Below are 19,262 nucleotides of genomic sequence, written 5' to 3' on the forward strand. Positions count from 1 at the left end.
AAATAAACAGCACAATGTCTCCAAAAACAAGTGCCTTGACTGGTGGCCAGCAGAGAATCCTGATGTTGGCTTAAACTTGCTAGTAAACAGAGGCGCCTCCAGAAATTGTGTAAAGTAGTGGACAGATGGGGCCACTGGATGTCTTGGAGTAGCACACAAAAAACCAAAAGATAAGTGAATATCAGGAATTGTATGTTGCTGCATTATGAAGACTAAAGAATCGTTAATCCTACCAATCATCTGACGTGCACAGACTAATACAAGCACAGTTAACATTACCACTGGGGCCATCAATCAGAATACTCCAGGAGAAGAGATGCTGGGAGGTAATTAAGAGGAAAAGTTCCCTAAACAACTAGTTTATTTATGATTCCAACACTGAACATTCTGTCCTTGTTTAATGCTGATCTATCAAATTAAAGCAGCTTATCTTACAATCAAATGTGTTTCCATTACTGGGCCATGTTAGAGAGGTCACGTTCTATAATGCATGAACATGTACAATACTGTTACTGCAGAAAAATGTCCCTAATGAAGAACTTTATATGACAGTAGAATACTTTAGTAAACACATCACGCTTACGGTATAATAATATGCAGGCGTGATGGAGCAGAGGATTCAAATGTGTGACGAGCATATTTAAATATACATGAAAAAAAGTACACAGAGATGTTTAACATTAGATCCTGATCCGTCCAGCCTCTATGTAGGGGATCATTTATAATTATATAGTATTTAGAGAAGCCATTACTTTCTTGTGTTGATGCACTCTCTTGCTTTGGAGACACTCATATGGATCCTTCTCCTGCAGGTATTCGATAAACTAACCCTTTTCTGACTTTGTTGTACCGTCAAAATGTCTGTTCCAAGGATAAAACAGCCTTGATTGCTCAGTGCTGTACTTTCACTATTTAAAGCACTGATAATAGCCAACACTAACAGCGAATACACGCTTTGGATAAATTACTTTTCAAGACATTACTTTGAAGCACAGAGAATAAAAGCTGTAGCTCCTGAACCACTGAGAAGTATTTTCCACAGAAATAGTGTGTTGACTCCATTTTGCATCTCGGGGGAGCCAGTTGCACCTCTGTTACTGCTGCAGGGGTGATAAACTGTGTTTCCAGATGAGCTCTGGGACTTCTAAGGCTACAGAAAAGGGAATCCACCCCAAAGCAGAACTGAAGTGATATTGGTTTACTTTCTATAACCTCAATTTAACCAGTCCCACTGAGATTACCACTCTCTTTTGCTAGAAAGACCTGGAGAGCAGTTTCAAGGTTGCATGAAAGAGAGAAGGCACAGATGTCAGGTTAAAGTTGTGCATGAAAGCTTAATGCAGTCCAAATGAACTAAAAACATCTAAATATTTTATGTGAATGTCCACTAGTTCCATCATGCCAATGCATTTCAGAATCATTGAGCAAGTTTCAACCAACAACCAGGAAGGAAAAGAAGTCATTAAACACTTTTTCTTTTTTCAGAAGAGTGGAATAGGGATGTAAATGTTCATTTTTGGTGGATCTTCTCTTCAGTTTCACAGCACACTGTGTGCTGAGGCCGTTGAACTTGGCTCCATTGTAGCTGCAAGAGGACAAACTGGGTTCTAAACTACACCTCCAGGGAACACCGGATGGGAGCAGGGTCGCTCAGTGCTAAACAATGCTGACATGGGTGTAAAGATTCTATTGTGGAGTGAATTTTGTTGCAGAGTTTCACCCAAACACTGAAAATGTATTTATGGGTTCCATTTCTTTTCTACACATATCACTGTTCCCTTACAAAAACATTAGTCTGGTCAAACGTTATGGTTTAACCTCATCATTGGAAATGTCACCGAAACTTTACAACATAGTTTCATATGTTAATTACGTTTGTGGTAGACCTCCATTGACCCATTCACCATGTAGCTTTCCATGCATGTCTTTAGACTGTGGGAGGAAGCCAGAGCACCCGATAGGTCCACAACCTTCTTGTTGAGAGGCCGTGCAAACCACTGCATGATCGTTCAAGGAGTAAGAAATCAATCTTGAGGCAAGCATGTGTGAAATGTGAATTTGCAGCAAACTTATTCCAAACAGGAAAGTATATCCCAGCCAATCTAGTAATGCTGCCATGGGCTTTGTACAACGAGAGCCAGAAGTCCACCAAATGTGATACAGGTTTAATTTGCTGATAAAATGTGACCTTGTTGCAAATTGGTGGCAGTATTGTCAAAAGTTATTGTGCGCTAGTGTCTCTGTGGATTTTCAGTCATCCACTTGGAGAGGCCTCTAGGATCAGAGCTGACATGTCTTCAAGAATCTAACAGAGAAGTCCAGTTGCTTATTATTGAAGCTCCTATGGAAACTGTCTGCAACAAACCATTGCCAGAAGTATTATTTCTAGCCAACATAAACCGACATGTTTACCACGAATGCTAAGTCTGTTACCAGGAGGTTATTAAAGGTTTAGCAGTTTAGAAGTTAGCAGCAAAGTCCTTATTGTTGCCAAAAAGTTATGGGACGTTTTCCACTGGTTTCCAACACTGGCAAACCCATGGCAACACTTTTTGGCAAACTAAATGTCTTTGTTGCCAATCACTCACAACCTTAACACAAATCTGTCGCAACCAGTTTTGCTTTTGTTACAGTCAAATGCAATTGTGTGAAGTGTTGCTTTAGCCTGGTACACTTTAAATTATCTTATAGAGATGAATTTGTTCATGTGTTGTGCTCCTCTTTAATATTAATGTTCATAATACCTGTGATTTTCATGCTATGACATGCCTGTGCTAGCTCAACTATATTTCAGTGTACCAATCGACCATCTTTCCTCTTTAAAAGTAAGCTAAAGATATTCTGTTCTAAAATGTGTCCTTGAACACTTAAAAATAACAATCTAACTGTTGTTGTTTTTTTGCTGGTTTATTCAGACTTGAATAGCAGTTTTTATTTTCACATATTAGCTTGCTACGTGTAGTAGTCATAGCAAACCCTACCATATTCTGTTAGCGAAGTTGTACCGGTTAGCTTAAGCTGGCTAGTAGCGAACAAAATAAAAAGTTGTTTGACATTTGGATAAAGTGACTTTTCCAAGTGGTGGGAGATGACACATATTATATATTTAGGCAAGATTTAATGGATAAGTTTTACTTTGTAGCGGTACAGCATCGACCTACTGCTCATATGAAGCTACTGTGAGGTGAATGTGTCACAGTTTGCAACAAATGGTCTTATGCGCTACTTTTAGGTTGTAAAGTTAATGGATATGTTTCAATCCACATGAACAGTCACTGTGTGGTTGTGAAATATTTGCCTGTTTTTTGGGTTTTTTGTTTTTTGCTCAGCTACATCTCCAACTGACTTCATGACCTCCAGCCACCTAAGCAACATGTGAGGAGTGTCAAAGAAGTACATTCAATAGTTGTCTGTATTTTTACTGCTCTGTTTTATTACTGCTCACTTTAGAAATTCACAAAATCAAGACAAGAAGTAAATCCCCGACTGTAGTGTTTTTGTAGAATTCAATGTCTTTTCATCCTTTAGACTGTTTGAACTAATGGCCCTTGGCTAAAAACATCCAAGTTTAACTTGTGTACAGTCTTTTCCCAGCACTCCCTTTGTTTTCCTTTACACTTGAACTAGATGGCGTATGCATTTTACTTTTCTACAGCTATTCTCTTGTTTCTCCATCTTTTCTGTCATCTATTATTTGATTTATTTCTGCTGTGGGAGACAGATGGCCAGATTGTCATGGCTGGACAACTAATTTCCTCTGATATTTACCATTCTAGCACACACAGGCACTCCTCATCGATGAAAGCCAGATACTGTGAAATGGTCCATGAATCCTGGTCTGAGTGTGTTTGTGCTGGTGTGCGCTTGGAGGGGGGACAGCTCGTATTATTGCCTGTGAATTACTGCAATTCTGGGACAATTTGTGCAGCTGTGTGTGCGAATTAGTGTTTGTGTCTAGGTGAGACTCTTTGACAGGTCCACGTGCATGTGTGTCGACTGGGTGCATGGTTTTTTTTGGTTTCTCACAGGTTGTATTTGCATTGCATGAGTGTTTGTAGTCTGATGGCTGGGCCTGATGTGCTTGTTTTTTGACAGGTGCTATGGTATTGGCTGTGAGTTAAAGTTTGGAAAATGAAGTTTGTGTGTTTGTGCTAGGAGCAGAGAAATACTGTGCATCCTAAAAATACCCCCTGTAAAGCCGAGGTCATTGTAGGTTACGATGTTTCTGAGTCTTGTTTTATTATTTTTATTAAAGGAACTAAAGTTTCATGAAATTGCAAATCTGTTATGTATACTGAACATAAAGGTAAGATCAAGTGCATATGTGTGGAAGTAACCTTGTCATTAGCTTCCAGAAATATTTTGCTGACATGCTGTTTTTACACATTATTTTTTATTTCCTGGTTCAAACATCAGGGCCCTGTTCTTCACAGCTCAACTAATCTGAACTAACGTGCTGTTATCAGGCTAAAATAATCCTGTTAATTCTTATAAGAATGAATTTGGCAACATAGGATGGATCTGTCTTTATTAACAATGCACTATCATTTTGAGATTGTCGTCATTGTGGTCGACGGTGGGGGGGTCTTAGCGAACGCTGCTAACGGTTAGCAGCGAATACGCTAGCGAATAGCAGCATTAGCAGCAAAGATGATGGCAGTGAAACTCCATCTGCACTTGTTAAATATTTTCCCATTTCATACCCTCGAAAACAACATAACGGCCCAATTTGTAGCGTAATTTTTTTAGGCAGCAGCGTAACAGGTTATTACTCTGTTATAACGCTGGCTAGAACCCTGTATGCAATTATTAGTTCTTATACTGAGACTTCAGCCAAAGTCTTGTAATTAGTTAGTTAGTTTTGATAGCTTATAAACATTTCGGAAACAAGGTAGCGAAAATCCCGTTTTCTGGTGATTATTGGGGTCAAATGACATAATTTTACTTCATTTGCATAATTTATTTCATGACTGAATCGCTTGTTCGCATGCCGGGATTCCCACTGATAGCCGATCAAAATGAATGTAACAGAAAGTCGCAGATCGATATAGCGGTCTGCAGCTTTGAACAGGAGTCGTAATGCCAGCCTGGTATAGCAGGCTATAGTGTTGAAAGGATTCACTTAAGAATCTCTTGCACGCCTTCAGGTGAACTGTAGTCGAGATTTAATATGAGCTTTCTTCAAAAGTAGCTTGTCTTTGACACTCTCCCAGTTTCTGTGAGCAGTTCGTCCCATTTGAGCCACTGAAGCTTGTAACTCCTTCAGAGGAGTCATACGTGTCTTGGTGGCCTCCCTCACTAATGTCTTTCTGTCACGGTCACTCATTTCTGAGGACGGCCTGCTCTCAGCAGATTTACATGTGCTATATTACTCTGTTTCTTAATGATGGATTTATTTGTACTTCGAGGTGTAGCTATAGCCAGGAGTACTGGTTCAGCAGGGACTGGACCTTCCAGATACAGGCGTCTTCACACTATAGTCACTGAGACTTATTCACTGAACTCAGATTATCCACATTTCACTAATTGTGTGACTTCTAGTATGTATATTTATGCAACTTCATAGATTTTCTTTTTCATTTTAATATGAAAAAAAAGTTGTGCTTTTATTTTTACTTTTGTGAATTGTAATAAAACCCTGATTAAATTGACCACAATTCAAGAATGGAAAAGCAATTAATAAATAAAAGGAAATAAAAGGACATTTTAAAATACTTTTTATAGGCACTGTAAATGATCTCCTGTATAGGGGTTCACCCTCAAAAGTTTGGGTCACAACCCATTTAACTGTCTTGAAGCTTCAGGCGTACTCATTTGGAAAACAACAACAGAGGGATTTTAATTTTAACTCTAGCTACAAAATGCGGGGTGCAATTTACAATATTTTTCTGGACCCAGACATAGAAATTGCTTTTCCTCCAGCTGAACAAAATAATGCTATCAGTCAGAATCCTTTAAAACTTTGTGAACTTGGAGTTTTGTCCCTTGTTTTGCAAATAAATGACACTCATGTAAGTTGTTCCTGTATTGAAATGTCACACCATACCTGACATAATTTCATGTTTTTAGTAATGCATCACAAAGAAAGCATTTTATTTATATTTATAACAGTTTTGTGTTCATACATCCTGAGTCAAATATATAATGCAGCTTTGTGCAAAAAAAAAAAAAAAAACATCAAAAATGTATTGCACAGTAAAATTGAAAAATAGGTTTTTATTTTGACACAATTACATAATGGGCAGGTTCAATTTCTGAGGATGCTTCTGTGTTAATAAACCCTTTGAACTCAGAACTAGAACGTGCAACATCATGCAGTCTGTACAACTAAGAAGATGTACAACATGAAAAGTGAGTGTTGTTGGAGATGATGCTCGCTGTCCATTCTGTGCTACGTGTAGAACAAACTTGAAAATGAATTGCATCATAGAAGTAAAAGAAGGACCTGCAGTTTTTGTTTTATAATTGCTTACTTTGCTCTCACTATCCTGTGAAACATTACATGTCTGTCCTTCTGTCTGTCTGTCGGTCTGTAAGTATGAGGTACAGGCAGATAACAACATCAACAGTGAGTCACCGTCCCTGAGGGGACAGACGTCAGCAGGTCTGGGGCTGCATTCACAAAACATCCTAAGGCAAAAAGTACCTCTTAAATGGGGTGTCACTCCTAAACTCAGCAGCTTTTGGTCTGAGAATGATTCACAAAGCATTTTGTATCTAAAAGTAGCTCCTCGGTCTGAGTGATGTCATGACTATTAACGCCATGATACCAGAATTTGGGTCGTCAGGATAAATGAAGCTGAAAATCCATAATTATGATTTTAAAAAATTCTGTATTAGTTGAAGAAATCAATCAGATGAATGCATTTCAACATGAATGCTTTTATTTTTTAAAGAAAAGAAAGAACCGAAAAATCCTGCTTACTGACACACATGCACAAACTACAGTGTTCTTCGGTTATCGTAATTAATGTTCAAACAGAACCCAGCTTAAATTGTGAACCATCAATGTTAGCCTAAACAAGCTAACATTAGTCTTTATAATACTTATGGGTGGCACATTTGTACAAGAGATGCAGCTTTGGCAGATCAAGTACAATTATGGTAACATTTTAGAATATGGACTGTTTGTTAATATAATGTTAACTTCTGAAAATCCACACACTGTGAAGTCTGTGTACAGAATCACTTGCCTGTCTTTCAGGAAAGAGCCCATATAATACACATTAGCAGGGTTATATTTAAACTAACATGCTTTAATGTTATGTGTTGTCCAAAACACTTTATTTCCGTGCCTGTCTCTTTAAGGCCACCTTCCAGAAAAGCCCTGTCTGCTCTGATTGGTCAGTTGGCCCTACAATAGCGAAACAATATTAGTTATGTACTGTAACCTTAGATCTCTGAGAGGCATAGTTCAAGCGTAGGTGGCTCTTGTAATGAAATGATTATGGAATGAGATGATAAAACTAGCTGCTAGGCAGGCGCTATGCAAATGTGCTACATGGTGACCAAGGAAGGCTACACAACGAAAGCCTGGGTTTTATACAAGGCATTTCAGGCAGGTCAGGAGCAACGATCTCTGCAGAACAAATAATTCCCTTTGGTATGGACTTTGCAAGTTGCAGACCTTTCACATGCACAAAAAGTCACTATATAGCACACTAACGGAAGGAGGGAAACCCAAAATCACTAACTTGGGTTTGAAGTGTCTCGCGCTAAATGACTACTGGCTCATGGTTGTCGGGAACTTGTCTCATCTGACTCAAACAATCTGTGATTACACCGGGACTTGCCACCGTCTTTTCACATGTTGTCATTGTCCAGTACCTAAAAGATCTTAAAATAAAAGACCTTTGCTACCTACAGTATTCAGTACCATCACATTTTCTAAACTCTGACATTGACTTGGTAGCGGGGTATCCATTCTTGTGACATCCCAACCATCAGCCAGCTGCTGCAGGTAGTGTGCTTTGTTGAACCAATGTTTCAGAACAGCTCAACAGTTAATAACGTTTAAAATCAAACTAATCAAACAATTAAGGACAGGATGACTTGCACAATTCATTGCAACTTATAAAAAATACATTTAAAAAACTGTCTCGATTCCAGTTTGTTCAACAATTCATCATCACTAACTGCTATACACTGATGGATAAATATGATTTCATGGCAATCACAGCACTATCTAGTCAAATATGTAGAAGTACTCATGTGATGATGTGTGAGCTTGGTATTTTTACTGTATTTTTTCACTGACAAGTCACCAACCAAGCAACCAATCACCGTGAACAGAACGATGAAGTCTGCTCAGGAACCATGACGTCAGCCTTGCCTCTTCTCTTATCTTATGGGGTCTCTTTGTTCCCGACTAAAAGTTGCTCTCTGGGGTTTTGTGAATCGCTCTGGAGGAAACTCTTAGCTTGGAACTTTTAGTACCATTTAGGAGGACCCTTAGGGCTACGATAAGATCCTTTGTGAATCCAGCTCCTATTCTGCGGGGGATATCTCTGTAGAAATGAGGCCCCTTTTTACAAACCCACATTGTCCCTCTCGCTATCTTTCAGTCCCTTGCTTCAGTCTGTTTTGGTCACTCACTCAGGTTTGTCCTCCTGATTCTGTCAACTCCCTACATCCTGTTTCTCCTTCTCTCTCTCTCTAAGTCTCAAGGGGATGCAAAGGTTTGACCTCCACCAGATGGCTTCATTAACGTGCCCAAGCACATTAAATGACACACACACACACACACACCAAGTTGCAGAATGACCGTGTGCAATGTATTTCGACAACTCAAAAATCCCTTAGTTTTAAAAAGAAAATCCTGCCAGGGCTCCAGCTGGTTGTTTCACTCCACTGTATATGTATTTGGAGTTCAAACCTTTCTATAACAGTCCAACGTTAAAGGATTTTGTGGGGTGTAATGTACATGTATCTATTATTCATCAGTTGTTGTATAGTGGGTGTAGTTGCCTGTGCTTCATCTTTTTGGTGTGACCACCTTTGAGCGTTGAAATTGAAAATCCTCTCATATCATCAGAGACGTGATGATTTGGTGTTAGTTTTTACAAAAGGAAGTAAAGGATGTGAGTGACATGAGTGATTGATGTCATTTCTGTCACTTACTGGGTGTTGTTTGCAGTCTCAGTACAGTCGTGACTTGATAATCCGACCTTTAACAACCCAAAACCTTGCTATCAAACAGGGTTTTAGGAAAAACGAATGGAACCCATGAAAAATAGCCTTAAAATACCGACAGCCTTGGATTCCTACTCAGACATGACATTTTATGTCACAAATGAGGATAACGGTGTATTATCTGACTGAACAATCCAACAGATGGGCTGCATTCAGACTGCAGGACTTAATGCTCAATTCGGATGTTTTTGTGAAATCCCAATTTTTTGGGAGTTCGTTCACATTTCCAATTCAATGCGACTTGTATGTGATCTGCTGTGTGAACTTCATACGAAACAAAAGTGTCCCGCATGTGCAGGAGAGGTCACAATGACGTCACACACAGCGACTGTGCTCAGTGTTTACAGCCGTAAACATGGATGGTAACGGTGGAGCGTATCTTGCAAAATTACATTTTTCTTTTAATGTAATTGTCCAACCGGAGCCAGCACATTTACAACATAATCGCCATGGTTGGTATTCTGTCCCCCCGCCGCCGATCACTGATGGTGGAAACAAGTACTGCACTTCCACCCCGTCGGAGCGCACCCCCCGGGGTGGAAGTGGCCGTTCAAGCATCAAGCCCTCCTTGTATCTTGACCGCCGTATTGAGAATCCAACAGCCTTGCTATCCGACATAAAAGAAGGTTTTGCATTTAGTGTCGGATTATCGAGTCATCACTGTATTAACAAAATGCCTCAGACTATAAGTGAAGGGATTGCCAGGTGGGGTAACATCAGTGGAAGCCTTTATTAACACACTATAAACTTACAAAATGAAGAGTTGGTGAAGTCGTATTCATGTGTCTGTACCGGTTGGTGGTTTCAGCAGGCAAACTTTGATGGATTCTGCCAAATTTGAAACAATTGGGAAAACTTTTCTAGACTTAGTGTGTGTGAGCAAACCACAATCAAAGCATGTGACACAGCACAGCGAGGGCTTCTCTACATGACTGAAACTAGTGCCAAGTTTTAATTAAATGAAAAGTTGCTCAGGAGGTGGTTCAGACTGTGTTTACTGTACGGCTCAGTCATGAGTATCTCCAATTCAGGATGTTGGCAGCTACACCGTTCTAAACAGTGAAATGGTGCTTCTGTCATATTTACACCTGGTATTAACATACAACATATATCTGAATACATCATCTGGATACTGAACATCAGATCCATTTATTCTTGGTATTATAATGTAGTCTCAATATCTCAAATGTGGACATAATGAGATTTTATCTTAATACAAATCATTTAAGCAGGGCTGGCTGATTTGTCTGCAAACAAGAGATTTTCCCAAATCAAGAGAGACAACTGAATATAATTGAATTTTCTTTTGCCAGGCTAACATCACTGCATTTATACTTAACATCAGATCCCAACGCAAGCTGACAAACCTGGTCTGGTGTGGTCTATATGTTCTGACTGGTTGTGATCTCATCCAGTTATAGATATGTTGCATTTTATTACAAAATGGTCTGTAGAAGTTGGTTGAAGGGTTTCATGGCTGACTCAGTGCAGTTCAACAACTCCACAGATTTAAAGTTCAGCCACTAAAGCAGAATGGACAGTTAATGAGATTGAAGCAGTGTCCTTAGTTTGATGACTGTACATTGAAAACTCTACGTGCATCTTGCCCTGTAATCCTAAACTAGCAAAAGTTAAATTCATAGTAAAATACATGACATGACAGCAAAGGAAAATGGGCTTAAAACAGAGAAATGAGGAAACAAAACACACTCCAGGGAGTTCAGTCTTTGTGTTAGTTTACAAATACCATTAAAAGGTAGGATTTCAGCGTTACAGTCGATTTACCTCCCACATATTAGCGATATAATCGTGGTAGAGCAGCAATATTCCTCTACTATTCCATCCCTTTTTCTATCGACAACCATCCTTAGAGTGAAATAATTTATGTTTCACTGTTCGGCTGACATTTATGTTTCTAGTCTTTACCGTAACATATTGATATTTAAAGATTGTGTCAATACATGGGAGGATGTATGATGGCTGTCGACTGCTGCTCTAAAACTAAATTGCCCCTTCAGGATAATAAAGATTTACTCTAAGTCTTTACTTAAACAGAAGACCTGAGGTAATTCAAACCTTTCTGATTATCAGTAGTATCACAGGCTCTGGGAAAGTGGGCTTACGTCCTTGGACGAGATGTCATCATTGTATCAATATACTTCAAAAAGCCTGACCAAAGGGAAGAAGGGCTCTTTTGAAGCTTTGAAATGGTGACAGCATCACACCATGTATTTTTTTTTTAACTGAATATGCAACAGTGGTCAGCGCACAGAGCATGACTTGAATGTAAAAAAAACTGTGAACTTAATTTGACTGTTACTGTGTTTTCACAGATTGGTTCCATTAAAATGAACCCAAGGAAGCAACTAACCAGTAAAAGAGACCAAACAACCAGACTGAGGCGGTTTGAAGTGTCTTGGTATGGTTCTAAGTGAACTCTGGTGTGGTCTGTTTTGCAGTTTGAAAGCAAATGAAGCAAAAATACAACATTTTATGGTAGAGTTTTAGTATTCATTCCAACTGCTAATAAATCTATCTGCTGTTTGTGGAAATATTTAGCATCGATCTTATCGCTGATCTAATGTAAGCCATTCATGTCAGGATGTGAGTCCAGGTGTTTTGCCTGTTATCTGTGTTACGTCCATCTACAGACGGTCTCATAGGCGATGCACAACTTCATCTTCGAGACTAACCTGCTGTCAGTCCTGATAATGCATGATGATAAAACAGGCCAGTCAGCAAGTGTGCACCCATCATAGATGATATATAAAGGATTGGCGTAGCAACTGTGACATCTCTTATTGGTTTGTGGACTGCTGTTTTGACACCTTAAATCTGGAATATTCCCAAGCCTATCTCAGTCTTTCAAAACCAAATGTATCAGTGGATCTAACTGAGAACCTGAGGACACTATGCATTGTGATACAGTAGCCACCTGGCAATCACAAGATAGGCATTACCTAAAGCATGATCTACTTTCTCATCTATTTTAGTGTAAATAGTAACATAATATCTAAAATGAACAAGATTGAGACCATAAACTGATTAGGAAAATGACGACTGAGGTAACAGATGAACAGAAAAGTTGGACCATTTTCTCATAGACTTCTTGACAACTGGACTTCTCGTTACAACCAGAGGAGTCGCCCCCTGCTGGCTGTTAGAAAACAATGCAGGTGTAAGGCACTTCTGCATCACTTTTCAGACCTGGAAGCTTCTTTCATCTTTGATATACAGTCTATGATGTCTATATAGACAAGGCCACTCTGCACGTGGGTTGTGTTTCTAGGTCTTGACAACATATCACCACTCTAGCTGCTGTTGTATGATAGACTAACATCACCCTTCATGGTGGTAATTTCTGTTTTCCAAGGGCAGGGTGATGAGGCCTACCCTTGTGATTAGTTGCGTAAAAGGCGTGATTGTGATGAGCACTGTTCTGAAAAATTAAGAGATTGAAGATAGAAGCAGAGTGGAAAAGCCTTTTTTCTCTTCATGGGCACATGTGTTCTCTCCACTCAGAAAAAGAGCCATATATGAACACCCAACCTGACCCTCCTTACTCAACTTACTTTGTAAGGGTTGAAGACGCTCTTAGGTGGCAACAGTTAAATGACAAAATGTTGCGGCGCACACATTCGCAGTTCTTATTTGGGAGAATGTACCATCTAACCCCAACTATTGCAGGGGCGTACGCATTTTTGAAACCTCAGGTTAACCGTAGCCATCTCTATTTACAAAAATAGCTCAGTAGGTTTCTGTCCAACTGTTCTGGAAGAGAGGAAGCCATATCAGCTCAACATGACAACCTGGCTACCTGTATATGTGTGTGTGTGTGTGTGTGTGTGTGTGTGTGTGTGCGTGGGAGGTAGAGAGTGAATTGGCAAACTGGACATATAACTGAAATAAATGGTTGCTCCTGGCAGGTGAGATGCTCACCTTGTGTCCAGATGTACAGTCTGTGGGTGAAGGTTGTTTGTCCCTTTGGCACCGCTGTGACACAATGAGCATTTAACACATCCGTTAGCCCTTTAGGGTTAGGTACGGCCAAGTGTAAGGCCAAGAATTGGAATTTCACACGCCAACACATAGCTGGAACCATCGTTCACAAGGCTGGTGATCTGTGCTCCTCATGGAGACAGACATCAGTGTATTCACCGTCTCTACAGAGCTGAGTCCAGCAGTTCACTTTTTTTACATATACATCTACAACGACAAAAACAGTTCAATTCTGTTTTTAAAAACAATACTACCTTTGCAAATCACAACATAGCCAGTCAGATTCAATCATTTCTAGATGTTAGATGGGCCAATTATCAATTAAAAACCGATTGCTTTTATTATTCGAAAGCATAGTTTCATGTTAGGTGTTACTTGTGGGTTTATGAGAAAGGCTTTTTTTTTTTTTTCTCGTCATGTTTCTCTCCTGAGACAGACACACACTTGCACACACACACACATTCACTTACAGACATGTCTTCCCTGTGGCCTGTTGTGTGTGAATTGATGTTCCGTAGAAGATAAAATGGGCCCCTCTGGGTAGAAACAGCTTCACTTAATTTCCTTCTTTCACCCCCATGTGATGTGAGAGAGCTGGCATGTGTGTGTGTGTGTAGGTGCTATAGACGAAATCCATCAGCTGGAAATAAGCTCAGTCTTTCTCTTTTTTTTTCTACTGTCTAATCCACCCTTTCTTTCCTCTCTCTCTTTATTTCCTCATTCTGTTTTCTTTCCTTACAGCCTCCTTCCCACTTCATCATCTTGTCATCCTCGCTCCCTTCAAATTATTCCTTGTCCCTCTTTTCCTAGTTTTCCTTCTTCCTCCCCTATGCTGGCCCCTCACTCCATCTCCTCTTCTTCTTAATCCTCCTACCTGTCCTCTCTTTTTATCCCATCTCTTCCCACCGTATCTTCTCTGACCATCATGTGGTCATTTCTCCTTCACTGTCTTAAAATCTTCCCCCTGAACACTTTTCTTCCACCTCTCCTTCTGCCGCTATCTCTCTGAACCCCTGTACCTCACTTATTTTTTCTCATTTTTAAGATAATAATCTGCATCACATTCAGGAATATATCTCTCATCTTTTATCTTTGATGCATTCCGCCATCGTTTCTCTATTTATTCTTTTCCTTCCAACACCTAAGTGGACTTTGCTGCCGGCTGCCGGTAAAATGTTTTCTTACCGTGAGCTACTTTCCCTCCTCTCTGTCTCATTTCCATCTCTCCAACATTTACCTTCCTTCTGTTCTGTCGATCTGTAATGCCTCTCTGCTCGGCTTCCTCCCCGCTTCTACCTCTAAAACACCGGCTTCTAACGTACACCCCTTTACACCGCCTGACGTGACAGAATTAGATCTCATTTACACTTGACGTTACATCTACATGAAGTAAGATTTATATGGTTAAACACAGCTGTCTCATCACCCTGGATCCCAAAGTGGAGGTATGAAATGTCATCTCTTTGGTTGAGACACTGATTGTTCCACTTTGCACACTTTGCGTTGCTCCATTTATGTGCCCCGGGGGGGTATTTATAGATTGTTTGACTGGAGGAAATCATTCCTAACTTAAACACAGTGGAGACAGTTCACATCAGGAGTATGTTGGAGCGAAACTGATGTGAAGTTTTAGATCAAAAGACTGAAATGAGATAGACTTCGACTTTTATTTCATTCATTATTCTCGCGAAATTTCAATCCATTGTATTGAATGTGGGCTGCAAGGTGGTGCAGTTGGTTGCCTCATAGCAAGAAGGTTGTTGCACCGGGATCTTTCTGCGTGGAGTCTCCATGTTCCCCCCATACAGCGTGGGTTCTCTCCGGGTTCTCCAGCTTCCTCCCACACAGTCCAATAACATGTTGAAGTTAACTGGTAACCTGTCCAGGGTGTCTCCTGCCTTTGCCCTAAGGATAGACTCCAGCCCCGCACTGTTGTGGAAATTTTCTATGAGCTTAAAAAAGTCCAGTAGTCCGAGTTGTCTTTGTCTTGTTTTATTCAAACCTTTGAAGGTACAGGTCATACAAAATGCAAGCAGTCTGCAGGAGAGTACACATGAGTGCAGGCACCGTGGTATTCTTATACATGTACAGGCGTGGTCTTTACTCCAATGGTAGTATAACAATCCCATGCTGGAAAACAACAGCTGGGGGTACAGGGTGCACTCATCCACAGACATTAGAAGACTAAACACGCTGGATCAGGCATCAAAAGTCTAAACACATGGGATGCAACAAGTCTGTGTTCCCTATAATCTTTCTTCCATGAACAACTTCTTCTTCCCATGTATGATCACTAATCTTTTGCCTAGATGTTATGAGAACACATTTTTGGGCCTGGAACCTTTCCACTCAGCTTTAATGAAACTTAATGAAACTTGCTTTGACATTCTTCATGCAGATGCAGTATTTTTCCATTACACCACAACCCTAGTGAGGATTAAGCGGTGTCTAGATAATGGATGGATGTATTGAATGTCACTATGGTTAATTTACCCCTACCTTTAACTTAGGTTAAGTTTTTAAAAAATGTCAGTAACTAAAATCCTAAATCCTGGCTAGCTTGACTTTATAAAACTTTACTAAATCCTTTGTCTAACTTGTAATTTCCCTTTTAACTTAACTTAAACTTAACCTGAACTTTGTATTAACTGATCATTATCTCAAAGACTTTGATTTAAACCTAACTTAATCTTAAGAAAACTAATTAGTTTCTGGGTTTTTCTTTCATCTTTACTTATCGTGGCCTAATTTTTCACTGCAGTTTAAAGCCCTCCACCTCTATGTAAACAGCACCAACCATAGCTGGAAGAAGAGAGAACTCAAAAAAAGCCTTTATATGTTGTTATGGCCTCTGGTGGCCGTGTGGTTATTTGTGTGATGGATTTTGTGTAGCCTCTGTGTGGGGAGAGAGCTTGTTGAGACTGGAGCTGATTACAGCTGGCTGAGGACGGAGCTCCAGACACCACCTGGCAGACATCAGGGATGATTGGCCTGCAGCTCCAGACCTGCTCTCAGTCCTTGTTCTACCCGCCTCCGCGCCTGTCTGATTGGTCCACAACACGGTTCCCTCCAGCTTTGTCCAATCCAACTGCAACCATTGCCACACCTGGCTATAAATCCACAACCAACCTCACAGCTGAGTGGGCTGGGATTTAATTTTTTGCTGTGGTTCCGCTTGTCTTTGTGTCTTCAATTGTACCTTCTGGTGGCTGCTGTTAACTTAGTTGAGAAGCTACTTGTGTGCACCTTGTGGCTTCTCTTAGTAGCTGTCAGTTTAGTGGGGAAATTACTCGTGAGTGTAGAATTGTAACTTCAGTTAACAGCTGTTTAACTTAGTTTAGGAGTTCCTCCAGTCCTGTTGGATTTGAGGCACAATTTGTTTCTGTTGTTGGTTGTGGGTGTTGCTGTTGTGTTCAAGTTTGGCTAGGGAGTTTAGATGTTTCTGTTTAACAAGTTTCATTAACTCTAATAGCCTTGGGTTGGTTTTATTTGATTTAGCGACATCCATCAGCCCTGTTTTCTCTGTATTATACTCTGTTTTTAAATGCTGTAAAGCACTTTGTGTTGCTGTAGTACATGAAAAATGTTACATAAATAAAATCTGATTTGATTCTGCACATTAGCTGCAGAAAGACATTTCACCATGCTAAATGTATCTTCTGACACTTTGACATCATGGTCCTGTGTACAGCAATTTATTTTATTGATCAGGTACATTTTATGTTGCTTTCTAATAGTTTCACTACTTCTCTCCTGTCTGCTCTGTGTAAGCAGATCCTGCAGCTCAGCTAAAAAGTTGCAGAATCTTTTATCACATGGCTGTTAGTCACATTGGAATCACTTGTGGTCCTTTAGTTGTGCCAGAAGAGAGCAAAATGTTTGTTTATTTATTTTATTTTTTATAGACTGTGGTTTGTGCAAATGGTTTATTTGTGGTGAATTTTCATATGGGATATGCAAAACAAAGTGATTGTATTGAAATATAACCATTTGTAACCTGTTTTTGTCACTTTTTTCCTGACAGAACTGTGTGCCATGGTTTGTACTTCCAAGGACTGTGAGATAGTTTTTTTTTTTAAAAATAGTTTCTTGCTTTTAAAATGGTTTAATTTGGTGTTAAAGGTTCAGAGAGTTAAACTTACGGTGAAAAAAAAAACTTAAAGCAGCTAAAACTTACCTGAAGCTCAACCCTCACTTCAAACAGTTTGATGCAGTCTTACAATTCACATAGTCATTACTCTCACGATTAATTATTTGTTCTAATATTTAAAATGTTTGCCTTTTTTTTCACTTTGTGACATTTGAGCCATTTTTAAAACATCATTTAAACTCTCTTTTTTTTATCAGGTTTTTCTTGTTTTTTTTTTATGTATAAAATGGGTTTTTGCTGTATCAAATTCTAATCCTATAATCGCGGCTGCAGGTCAGTGCCTGGAGTAAAGGAGATATATCACTGCCGTTCATCACTCGTCACTGTCTCCACTTGTCTTCTAATCTCCTGCAACCCCACTTCTGTTCTCATCCTGCTCTGAGTCAAGCACTGGCTTCAGAGACAAATGATAAAAATCCAGCCTAATGCAATGGAGCACACATGATGGATCAGCAGGCTTTGATCTATCAGGTAGTGTGGAGGTGTACAGTATAATAAGATCTGCTCCGTATTATCTGTCTGTGGTGGTCTATATAATATTCCATCTATTAGTAAACCATCTAAAAATTACATGGTGCCTGAGCCAGAGCTGTGGAGGACGCGGCGGGGTCATGTTCCTGCTTTGGGTACAAATGTAGCGGTGGACTTTTATGATTAGCATTAAAGCTGGTATCAAACTCTGCCTCTAAAACTCACTAATTAGGATGTGAGATCTTTTTAATTTTAATCTCTGCAAAAACACAAAAAGAACAGTTTATGGTTTTGCCAGGATTTTGGTGCCAGTTTATTTCCTGGCTGAAAGCAGTATCTTCTCTTTTTTAAATCATGAGAATGCTTAACTAAGCATGAGAAAATGCACATTTTTTCGTTATTCAGTTCTTAAGCTGCCACACTGATGGAATAAGTGCTCAGTATTTTATAGTAACTGACAATTAAATGCTCTGTTATCCACATCAGTGTATTCTTTGCTAATTAGACTTCTGAGATGTGATTTAATAAAATTGTTCAAATTCCGACATGTGAGGTGAACACATGTCAACGTGCTACAGCCAGCAGCCTGCCTGTTCCCTATAAAACTGACATTAAATCCTTTGTAGATGCTCTGCTGAGGTTGTCCTGTTGCGTATTTTGGGTCAGATTTGGAGTCAATCATATATGGGTGCATTTTAGCAGTTGGCATTTAAAGTAAAGAGTTTTTTTGTTGTTGTTGTTGCTTTTTTTCTAACCTCCTGAGGAGAAATAGATACTCACTTGAAGGAATATTTCTCAGATGGCACAATAGTACAAAAAGTTGTGTAGAATCTGGGTTTGCTTGTTTGTTGTGCGGCTCTCTGCATAGACACATTAATGTTTCCTCTCGTGGCCCCATCTGCAGACTCACAGAGGGCAAAAGGTTGATCAGTGAGAAAGAAGAGGGAACTGAAAGGTCAAAAATATCAAAGTAAATTACACAATGACCCAAATACTTTTGTTTTATATCGAGAAGTGGCCGGAATGCACATGCCAGTTTAGAATAGCAGTCACAGTTCTGTTTCCACCATCGGTGGCAGCGGCGAGGGAATGGTGGATACGCTCCACCGTTACCAGCCGTATTTACTTCCGTAAACACTGAGCATGCTCACTCCATGTGATGTCGTTGTGTCCTCTTCTGCACATGCGGGACACTTTTGGGTCGTATGAAGTTCACACAGCAGATCACATACAAGTCGCATTTAACTGGAAATGTGAACGAACTCACAAAAAATCAGATTTCACAAAAAAATCCAAATTGAGCATTAAGTCCTGCAGTCTGACCGTAGCCAATGTGTCGGATTGTTAAGTCAGATAATACACAGTTATCCTTATTTGTGACATAAAATCGGAATCCAAGGCTGTCTGTATGTTAAGGCTATTTCTCATGGGTTCCGTTTGTTTTTCCGAA

The sequence above is a fragment of the Stegastes partitus genome, unplaced genomic scaffold (genome assembly GCF_000690725.1).
Source record: "Stegastes partitus isolate 25-593 unplaced genomic scaffold, Stegastes_partitus-1.0.2 Scaffold50, whole genome shotgun sequence".
NCBI lineage: Eukaryota > Metazoa > Chordata > Actinopteri > Pomacentridae > Stegastes > Stegastes partitus.